This window comes from Nansenia antarctica (assembly GCF_963989245.1).
Source record: "Nansenia antarctica genome assembly, chromosome: 13".
In the NCBI taxonomy this organism is placed as follows: domain Eukaryota; kingdom Metazoa; phylum Chordata; class Actinopteri; order Argentiniformes; family Microstomatidae; genus Nansenia; species Nansenia antarctica.
In genome coordinates, this window is record NC_137683.1 from 11,962,167 (window position 1) to 11,972,759 (window position 10,593).

General features: G+C 42.1%; 1 long non-coding RNA gene across 1 annotated transcript; it reads left to right on the forward strand.

The window, feature by feature from the left end:
• On the forward strand, positions 1–535 carry LOC308169696. The gene is made up of 3 exons (XR_013937767.1): positions 1–62; positions 285–359; positions 492–535. It is a non-coding gene; the product is annotated as an uncharacterized lncRNA (long non-coding RNA).
• The last annotated feature ends 10,058 nt before the right edge of the window (positions 536–10,593 follow it).

The window sequence follows — 10,593 nt, forward strand, 5'->3', positions numbered from 1 at the left end:
GAACTGATGGCGCGAGTGTTTAACAAGGTACTGCCATCCAACAGCAGTCTCCAGCACCTCAAGTAAGTACACAGAGGGAGGTGTCAGAAAGATAGATGCGCTCTTGAACTACTTTACTGTAATATTAGGCCTATACGACAATAGTTTAGCTACCTTTAAACCCACTTTCTGAGAATGGGTGTGCTATGATGACTATATTTTTGGCTAATTGTGTTTTTCAGTGGACTGATATCTTATGATTGTTCTGCTGCATTTTTTGTTCCTGTGTTGATTTGTGTTTTTAGTCTTTGCTGGGCTGGGCTGACACATCAAACTCTGACTTCCCTGAAGAACACAGTGTCTATGTGCTCCAACCTCAGGTGATTTAATGATCCGTCTCCTTTGATGCTTCTTTAACGTTGTGTCGTCGTACACTAGAGATGTGCAGAAAATAATGAAAGCATGTCTGAACACTTAAGCTCTGTTTCTCTGTTGTCTTGTCCCCATTTCAGGTCTGTGGTTTTGGAGGGAAACCCTTTTCCGGAGCATAGCTACCACATGCTTATATCTGAAGATAGTCTGTGAGTCACTGTTTCATTTTGGCATTTATTATTCACAAATGGGCATTTTGTCGAAAATCACGCACGCACGCACACACACACACACACACACACACATACACACACTTATTCCATTCTTACTGAAGTATGTCGTTCCTCCTCATCCGTTGTAAAGCCTTACCAATGTCTCCCTGCGAAACAACCGGATTGGAGAGAAGGGCGCTTGTTTGATTGGCTCAGCCCTGTCTACAGCCCACTCTGCCAACAAGAATCTCGTGTCACTCGACTTGGCCGACAATTCCATTGGTGATGTTGGCGCTGCTCATATAGCACAGGTACACAGCCCCTGCTTGTATGATTATTGTGATCATTTTCAAATGTATTATCAGCCTTAAATTGAAAATACTAAGGCGATTGAGGATATTCATCTTGTTCTCATCCCACCCATCAGACTAATTCTCATTCTCCTGAATCTCCTGTTTCCTAGGGTCTCCGTCTGAACCGCTCCTTGCTGTGTCTCTCTCTGGCTAACAATGATATTGGAGACGCAGGGGCCGTTTGTCTGGCTAAAGTGAGTTCTCAAACTCTGTAGCACTCTGGATTCTTTACTGCACTGTCCCCCCCCTCTCTAGTCATTACAACTGCATTCAGTGATTATGAGTGTATGTTGCTAACAAGAAAATGATTGCACCACACGATACAAATAATACATTATACCTGTACAACTGCTGAACAGCAACAGCAGTGACGCTTTCTCCCTTCCCCTTTATCTTCTCCTCAGGTGCTGGGTCGGTTTGCTCTGACTCATGAGGAGATTGTTGAGAAAAGGATGTTACTTCTCAAAAGGGACCAGTCGGTGAGAAGAGGAAATCCATCTATCTTATCATACACAACAAACTCAAATTGAACACATCTGTAATTGTATGCCTACCTGTGTTTCTATGATAGGAGCGCCCTCCTATGGCGGAGGAGCGCCCTCCGCCAAAGGTGGCTGAGATAGTGAGCCCCCTGCTGGAGCCAGAGGTGCAGCACACAGGGGGGCAAGTTATTCTACCTGTGAACACGGCCCTCACCTCCCTCAACCTGGCTGGTCAGCAACACTTTCACTACACAACAGCTGTGTCTGGAATGGGATCATTCTTTTATATTATATGTAAAATACATACTTGCAGGAGTATGTACTTCACATCTTATGTCTAAGATTGCATTTTTCACTGAATTCAGTATGACATCATCTTGGTCTTTCCGTTATAATAGAAACACTCTCACACAATCCTTCTTCTGTGTGTCCAATGGATATGAAAACATTACTACTGCCTTCTAGAAAAAATAATATATAAGATAGAGCCAATAGAATAGAAAATAATTAATAGAAAAGAGCCACAGTTTTGAAGTAAGAGAGAGAGTTTTTTTTCTAGAAGGCAGTAGTAATGTTTTCATATCCATTGGACACACAGAAGAATGGTTGTGTACTAGTCGCCTGTTGACATGATTGAAATGATTTGCTTCTCATTGTAAAGGCAACAAGAGCAATTTATTGTTAAGGTGTGTTGATGTTTTTGTGTTGCTCTGTGTCTTCTGTGTACTCTAGGCAACAGGCTGACGGAGCAGTCACTCCTCTTCTTAATGTCCTCAGTTGGAGCACAGAGCAAGGGAGGTCTCCGAGTCCTACGTCTTAATGTTAGTGTATCTCTTTCTACCCTTTCTTCAAGTGCTGTTTGTGTGTGTGGTGCATTGTCAACAGCCTTGGTGAGTGTATCTTGCTATTTTAAAAGTTATTACCACTCTGTACCAACATACTGATAATGGGTGAATATTCAGATGAGGGCGGAGACCGAGAGGTGTTGCTTCCTTATGATAATTAATTAATGCTCAAGGTAGACAATTAAGATACAAGTTTATTTACGACGTCGGGTGTTATCTGCCACAAGCACAAACAGAACGCACACCGAATGACATCTTACAGTGGCCCTTATATCCTAGATTCCTGCTGACACAGGAAACAGCTGTTCCCTGCCAATCACCAGTCTCCAGTCAAACATGTTGTTTACACACTAAAGTTAGATGCAAGTTTGACATTATTTCCCATACATGTCTCCATCCTGTGTTCATGCGGTTCTGCTCTGCTGACCACTGCAAGGCTCGTATGTCCTTAGAGTTAAACTGGTCTCCACTACCCGTGGTTTCTAAATCTGGCCCAGTTCCAATTACACAGAAACGCATGTTGCCTCAGAGTGGTCAGTCTCTGTCCTGAGAGTGACCACACTTAAAGTAGGCTTAAGGTCAAACAATGAGTATTGCTATATTTGATAGACACACAGCATTTGCATATAGTTACACAAAAACGCATCATATCACATACTGTACTAATGCACTACAGTTTTATGGAAAAGTACATCTTGATCATGATGATGATCAGTCCTGTCACCAATGTCTCTGGCTGCAAGACTGAGCAGGAGCCTCTCCTCTTTCCTTCAGAGAGACCTCTTCCCTCCTGACTGCGATTCCTCCATCACGATACGGGAACTGACAACAAACTGTCTCAACAAACCTGCCTCTGGTCAGCTGCACTAGGAACAGCATAGGTTAGCAGCATAGGATATAGGGGATCATTTAGATTAGATTAGACTAGATTAGATTGGTAGTAAGGATCCATTTTAAATCCCATGTGAATGTTAGCCCGATATGTTATGTTTCAGATTAGCCTTATTTATGAGTGTACGTTGCTAACAAGAAAATGATTGCACCACACGATACAAATAATACATTATACCTGTACAACTGCTGAACAGCAACAGCAGTGACGCTTTCTCCCTTCCCCTTTATCTTCTCCTCAGGTGCTGGGTCGGTTTGCTCTGACTCATGAGGAGATTGTTGAGAAAAGGATGTTACTTCTCAAAAGGGACCAGTCGGTGAGAAGAGGAAATCCATCTATCTTGTCATACACAACAAACTCAAATTGAACACATCTGTAATTGTATGCCTACCTATTTAATAATAATAATAATAATAATTCATTACATTTATATAGCGCTTTTCCGGGGCTCAAAGACGCTGTATTTACTTTGAACTGTGCTAAATACATATTGTAATGTACATATTGTATATATATAATATATACATATATTGTACATATACAATACAAAGCTATATTCATTACACACAGCCTCAACTGACATTTGAGGTCTTTTACTACAAACAGCCCAAAAAGGATGAGAAGCCAAAAGCCATTCAGGCTCCGGTAAAGAAGGAGGAGCTCAAATAAAATAAAATATTATTAAATGTATTAAATGTATTAAATGTATTACATATTATTAAATGTATTAAATGTATTAAATGTTTCTTGTATGATTTATTCTTGCCATTTGATTTACACAGGATTACACGTTTTTCAAGAGCTGACATGTTAATGAAGCACACCACAGACAGGAGAATGACAACTCACAATAATCGCTGATATGATACCAATTTTCACTGCTTTATTGGATGTTTAAAATAGTTTATTGGATGTGTAATTGAGAACTGGTGTGGTTGTAAATCAATAAGCGTCTTCCGACCTTACAAATATCTCTTTACCTCATAGAGAGAGATTTCAGGCCCAATTTGAATGTGTAAATATCACATGCTATCCCTAATGTTGGGCCGGTAAGCATATGTGGCTGCAATTTGGAAACAAGTTTCTCCCAATAGATATTGGATTTTTTGTTTGTCTGTTTGTGCGTCAAAATCATTGTCGTTCTATGTTATTTGGGGAAATTATTTTGCTCATAATATGTGACAGCAGCTGGTGAAACAGGGGAACAAGTCGGCAACCAATCAAAATGTTTGGACTTTTATTCTGAAAATGTTGAATAAATGTAAACGTTGTTGAAAATCAATAACACACTCGGTAGTCAAGCCAAAACATTGCAATGCAATGGATTCGGTGAGTAATCCTCTCACAGCCTGTCCTCTCTGGGCAGCCAGGTCTGCTTGTGGACGCCTGTTTCTCCAGCCAGACCGGGCTCTCTCTCTCTCTCTCTGATTGGATTGTCTGGAAGGCTGCTGCCTCTAGCCAACTCTCTCTCTCTCTCTCTTTCTCTCTGTCTCTCTCTCTGTGCCTCTCCCTCTCTCTCCCTCTGATCTGGATTGTCTGGAAGGCTGCTGTCTCTAGCCAACACTTCAACACTAAAACACTTCAACTCATCTCTCTCTCTCTCTCTCCCTCTCTGTCTCTCTCTCCCCCCTCCCCTCTCCCCCTCTCTCCCTGCCTTGTTCTGTCCTCCTGTCAGTGTCAGCTGTGTCAGAAGGGACCAAGCCCCTGGGTTCTCTCTGACCTTTCCATCATCCTCCTCTCCTCTCCTCTCCTCTCCCTCCATCTCTTTCTCTCTGTTCTCTAATCCCTTTCACTCTGAGGGCTGCTGTGAAGCAACTCAACTGTCTCTAGCAGGTCCAGGTCCCTGTCTCCCTGGCTCTATAACAAGCCTGATTGTGATCCATAGTTGATACTTAGTTGATCCATTGTGGGCCACAGTTGATACTTCAACTATATTATATAGGCTAGTTGTGATTTTGAATGAGGTGTATTAGTGAAGGACTGGAACAAAAGCTTGCATTGTGAGGACCCCTGGGACTGGAGTTGCCCACCCTGCTATAGACATGGTCCCAGCAGGAATCAACGTATAGCCTACTGTCTGTAGGATGATGCCCCATACAGATGACACCCCATATCTGTGTCATGTACATAACATATATGACAACCCTCGTGTACAGAAGGTTCAGAGATAGGAAATGTTAGGATATTTATAGCATAGCATAGAGTACAGCACAGTGTTTTATTTGTATAGTATAGTACTATAGTATAGTAGATAGTGTACATAGCCTTATTTATGTCAACCAGCTCTTTTCCCTTCTTGTTTTTAGTATTTCTTTCCTAGCACCAGGGGAGCCCCCCCCTCCCAAATTTCGTTGTATGGTACCTGTACTGTATTAATGACAATAAAGACCATTCATTCATTCATTCATTCACATGGTGTAATTCACCTGTCAATGTGTGTGTAATGTTTACTGTTCAATTTGTAGTGGTTATTTTATCAAAAGAAAAACAAGAAAAAAGTTGTTTCCCAATAAAGGAAACGCTTGTTTCCAAATAAACCAACATAGAACTGAATTGAATTTACTGACTTGGGCTGAGTTCGTAAATTCACTCTGGAAATCTGATCAGCAGTCATGGAATGCCTCTTGTCCAATCAAATTACGTGGTCCCTTAGTGACGTTAAACCCAGTGTGCCCTCCGGCGATCTCAGAGCGAATTTACGAACGCAGCCCTCGACTCTTAGCGCGGTTTTGTTTGAACTTGTGTCGCGAGCTCGGCCGTTTTAGAACACTTCAGAATCACCCGACAGACAGAGCACTGACAGCAGCAACGGAGATCAACGGTCCCACCTCGGAAGGAGAACATCGTAATAATATTATATTATACATTATTGTGTATTAAACAAGGTAATAGTTATTCATGTTATAAGGGCAATGCCCGGCTGTGTTATCACGACCACAACAAAACCTAGTTAGCCAGATTGTCCGACGTTCACAGCACACAGCTAACTGCTAGCTAATGTATCTAGCTAGCACAGATACCAACGGTAAACTTCTGGTAAAAACACAAATAACGCCTGTTATAAATGACAACTAGTGATATGAGTTGATCTGGCCACTCTGTCTGTGCTGCTCTCTTTTACACTGAACATTATTATTATTTTTTTAAACAGTTTTTTCGGCGCAAATTCCGAAACGTTGCTAGCTTGATTTATCCTTTCATGTTCATCCAAGTCTACAGGGATTGTTAGCTAGCAACGATGGAGAAGAGGGCTGAAGAGGTTACCTCAAAAACAACCGGTGAGTCGTGATGTTAGCGAGATGTCAGGCTACAAAACAAAATGCATTAAAGCAAAGCTTTAGCAAAAACACCACAATACATGCTTCACGTTCTTATGTTACTCATGGCACTTCGGCTTTAGAGCTGGATCGACAGGACAGGCTCTCAACTCAAAGCATTATAGGTAAGTCACAGTAGCATACAGCTTTAATTTAGCAAATGTGTCATTATTGTTCAGTTGCAACACATCTTCAAGTTACCGAGTCAGACAGTCTGTTGCAAGTATATGTGGCAGATGAGGCTTTTATAGGAGAGAAGAGGTGATTGGTCTCTTCATTCTCTCTCTCTCTCTCTCTCTCTCTCTCTCTCTCTCTCTCTCTCTCTCTCTCTCTCTCTCTCTCTCTCTCTCTCTCTCTCTCTCTCTCTCTCTCTCTCTCTCTCTCTCTCTCTCTCTCTCTCTCTCTCTCTCTCTCTCTCTCTCTCTCTCTCTCTCTCTCTCTCTCTCTCTCTCTAGATGCCTACCAGTGCCATGGCAGTCTGTATTTTGACTTTCCTGAACTGTGTGCTCTTCTGGGCATGAAGGAAATCCCTGCTGTCACCACCAGAGGCTACATGGGTAAACAACAACAACAACAACAACAACAACAACCCACATGGCATTCATCAGCCATACAACAGAGACTGACACTTATTATATATGTCCATCTTTTGTATAGTCTGTTTCATTAACCCGTTGCATCTTTGTGGCCTTAGAGACAACGTGGTGTCCTAAAGCCCCCCTCCAAGTGCAGCTAGAGAGTGAGAGTGACGGCCCTTTCAATGTAAAAGCGGTCAGGGTGTTCAGTGAGAGAACCACTGAGCAGAACTACAGTACATACGTGACAGCAGCTGGTGAAAGTGGGGACGCAGGGGTAGTGGTGGTCTAGTGGATAGTGTGTTGGACTTCCGATCGGAAGGTTGTGAGTTCAAATCCCGCCTGAAACCACACCACTACTAGTTGAGTAAGGCACTTAGCCCTCAGTCACTCCAGGGGGACTGTCCCTGTAATTCGTAATTGTAAGTCGCTTTGGATAAAAGCGTCTGCTAAATGGCAAAATTATTTAAATTATTAACAAGTCGGCAATCGACCAAATGTTCTGACATTTATTCATTCGTTTACATTTTTTTTTTTAAATAGTGGGGATTACTCACCGAATCCATTTTGCATTGCAATGTTCTGGCTTGACTAGCGAGTGTGTCATTGATTTTCAACAATGTTGACATGTATTTAATTTTTTTCAGAATAAAGGTCAGAACATTTGGATTGGTTGCAGACTTGTTCCCACTTTCAGCAGCTGCCGTCACCTATTCCTTTACTGTCTCTGAACAACAGTAGAATGCTGCATAATAAACAACGTTGCCTAGTTACTAGTTGACTTAACCACACAACATAAACATGTATTTGTTACCATAATGTTCAGCAGAAGTTCTGTGAGCCATTTTGAATGTGACTTCATAGGTTGGAAGGTGGATGAACTGATGGCGCGAGTGTTTAACAAGGTACTGCCATCCAACAGCAGTCTCCAGCACCTCAAGTAAGTACACAGAGGGAGGTGTCAGAAAGATAGATGCGCTCTTGAACTACTTTACTGTAATATTAGGCCTATACGACAATAGTTTAGCTACCTTTAAACCCACTTTCTGAGAATGGGTGTGCTATGATGACTATATTTTGGCTAATTGTGTTTTTCAGTGGACTGATATCCTATGATTGTTCTGCTGCATTTTTTGTTCCTGTGTTGATTAGTGTTTTTAGTCTTTGCTGGGCTGGGCTGACACATCAAACTCTGACTTCCCTGAAGAACACAGTGTCTATGTGCTCCAACCTCAGGTGATTTAATGATCCGTCTCCTTTGATGCTTCTTTAACGTTGTGTCGTCGTACACTAGAGATGTGCAGAAAATAATGAAAGCATGTCTGAACACTTAAGCTCTGTTTCTCTGTTGTCTTGTCCCCATTTCAGGTCTGTGGTTTTGGAGGGAAACCCTTTTCCGGAGCATAGCTACCACATGCTTATATCTGAAGATAGTCTGTGAGTCACTGTTTCATTTTGGCATTTATTATTCACAAATGGGCATTTTGTCGAAAATCACGCACGCACGCACACACACACACACACACACATACACACACTTATTCCATTCTTACTGAAGTATGTCGTTCCTCCTCATCCGTTGTAAAGCCTTACCAATGTCTCCCTGCGAAACAACCGGATTGGAGAGAAGGGCGCTTGTTTGATTGGCTCAGCCCTGTCTACAGCCCACTCTGCCAACAAGAATCTCGTGTCACTCGACTTGGCCGACAATTCCATTGGTGATGTTGGCGCTGCTCATATAGCACAGGTACACAGCCCCTGCTTGTATGATTATTGTGATCATTTTCAAATGGATATCAGCCTTAAATTGAAAATACTAAGGCGATTGAGGATATTCATCTTGTTCTCATCCCGGCCATCAGACTAATTCTCATTCTCCTGAATCTCCTGTTTCCTAGGGTCTCCGTCTGAACCGCTCCTTGCTGTGTCTCTCTCTGGCTAACAATGATATTGGAGACGCAGGGGCCGTTTGTCTGGCTAAAGTGAGTTCTCAAACTCTGTAGCACTCTGGATTCTTTACTGCAATGTCCCCCCCCTCTCTAGTCATTACAACTGCATTCAGTGATTTGTAATAGCCTTATTTATGAGTGTACGTTGCTAACAAGAAAATGATTGCACCACACGATACAAATAATACATTATACCTGTACAACTGCTGAACAGCAACAGCAGTGACGCTTTCTCCCTTCCCCTTTATCTTCTCCTCAGGTGCTGGGTCGGTTTGCTCTGACTCATGAGGAGATTGTTGAGAAAAGGATGTTACTTCTCAAAAGGGACCAGTCGGTGAGAAGAGGAAATCCATCTATCTTATCATACACAACAAACTCAAATTGAACACATCTGTAATTGTATGCCTACCTGTGTTTCTATGATAGGAGCGCCCTCCTATGGCGGAGGAGCGCCCTCCGCCAAAGGTGGCTGAGATAGTGAGCCCCCTGCTGGAGCCAGAGGTGCAGCACACAGGGGGGCAAGTTATTCTACCTGTGAACACGGCCCTCACCTCCCTCAACCTGGCTGGTCAGCAACACTTTCACTACACAACAGCTGTGTCTGGAATGGGATCATTCTTTTATATTATATGTAAAATACATACTTGCAGGAGTATGTACTTCACATCTCATGTCTAAGATTGCATTTTTCACTGAATTCAGTATGACATCATCTTGGTCTTTCCGTTATAATAGAAAAACTCTCACACAATCCTTCTTCTGTGTGTCCAATGGATATGAAAACATTACTACTGCCTTCTAGAAAAAATAATATATAAGATAGAGCCAATAGAATAGAAAATAATTAATAGAAAAGAGCCACAGTTTTGAAGTAAGAGAGAGAGTTTTTTTTCTAGAAGGCAGTAGTAATGTTTTCATATCCATTGGACACACAGAAGAATGGTTGTGTACTAGTCGCCTGTTGACATGATTGAAATTATTTGCTTCTCATTGTAAAGGCAACAAGAGCAATTTATTGTTAAGGTGTGTTGATGTTTTTGTGTTGCTCTGTGTCTTCTGTGTACTCTAGGCAACAGGCTGACGGAGCAGTCACTCCTCTTCTTAATGTCCTCAGTTGGAGCACAGAGCAAGGGAGGTCTCCGAGTCCTACGTCTTAATGTTAGTGTATCTCTTTCTACCCTTTCTTCAAGTGCTGTTTGTGTGTGTGTGTGTGTGTGTGGTGCATTGTCAACAGCCTTGGTGAGTGTATCTTGCTATTTTAAAAGTTATTACCACTCTGTACCAACATACTGTACTAATGCACTACAGTTTTATGGAAAAGTAAATCTTGATCATGATGATGATCAGTCCTGTCACCAATGTCTCTGGCTGCAAGACTGAGCAGGAGCCTCTCCTCTTTCCTTCAGAGAGACCTCTTCCCTCCTGACTGCGATTCCTCCATCACGATATGGGAACTGACAACAAACTGTCTCAACAAACCTGCCTCTGGTCAGCTGCACTAGGAACAGCATAGGTTAGCAGCATAGGATATAGGGGATCATTTAGATTAGATTAGACTAGATTAGATTAGATTGGTAGTAAGGATCCATTTTAAATCCCATGTGAATGTTAGCCCGA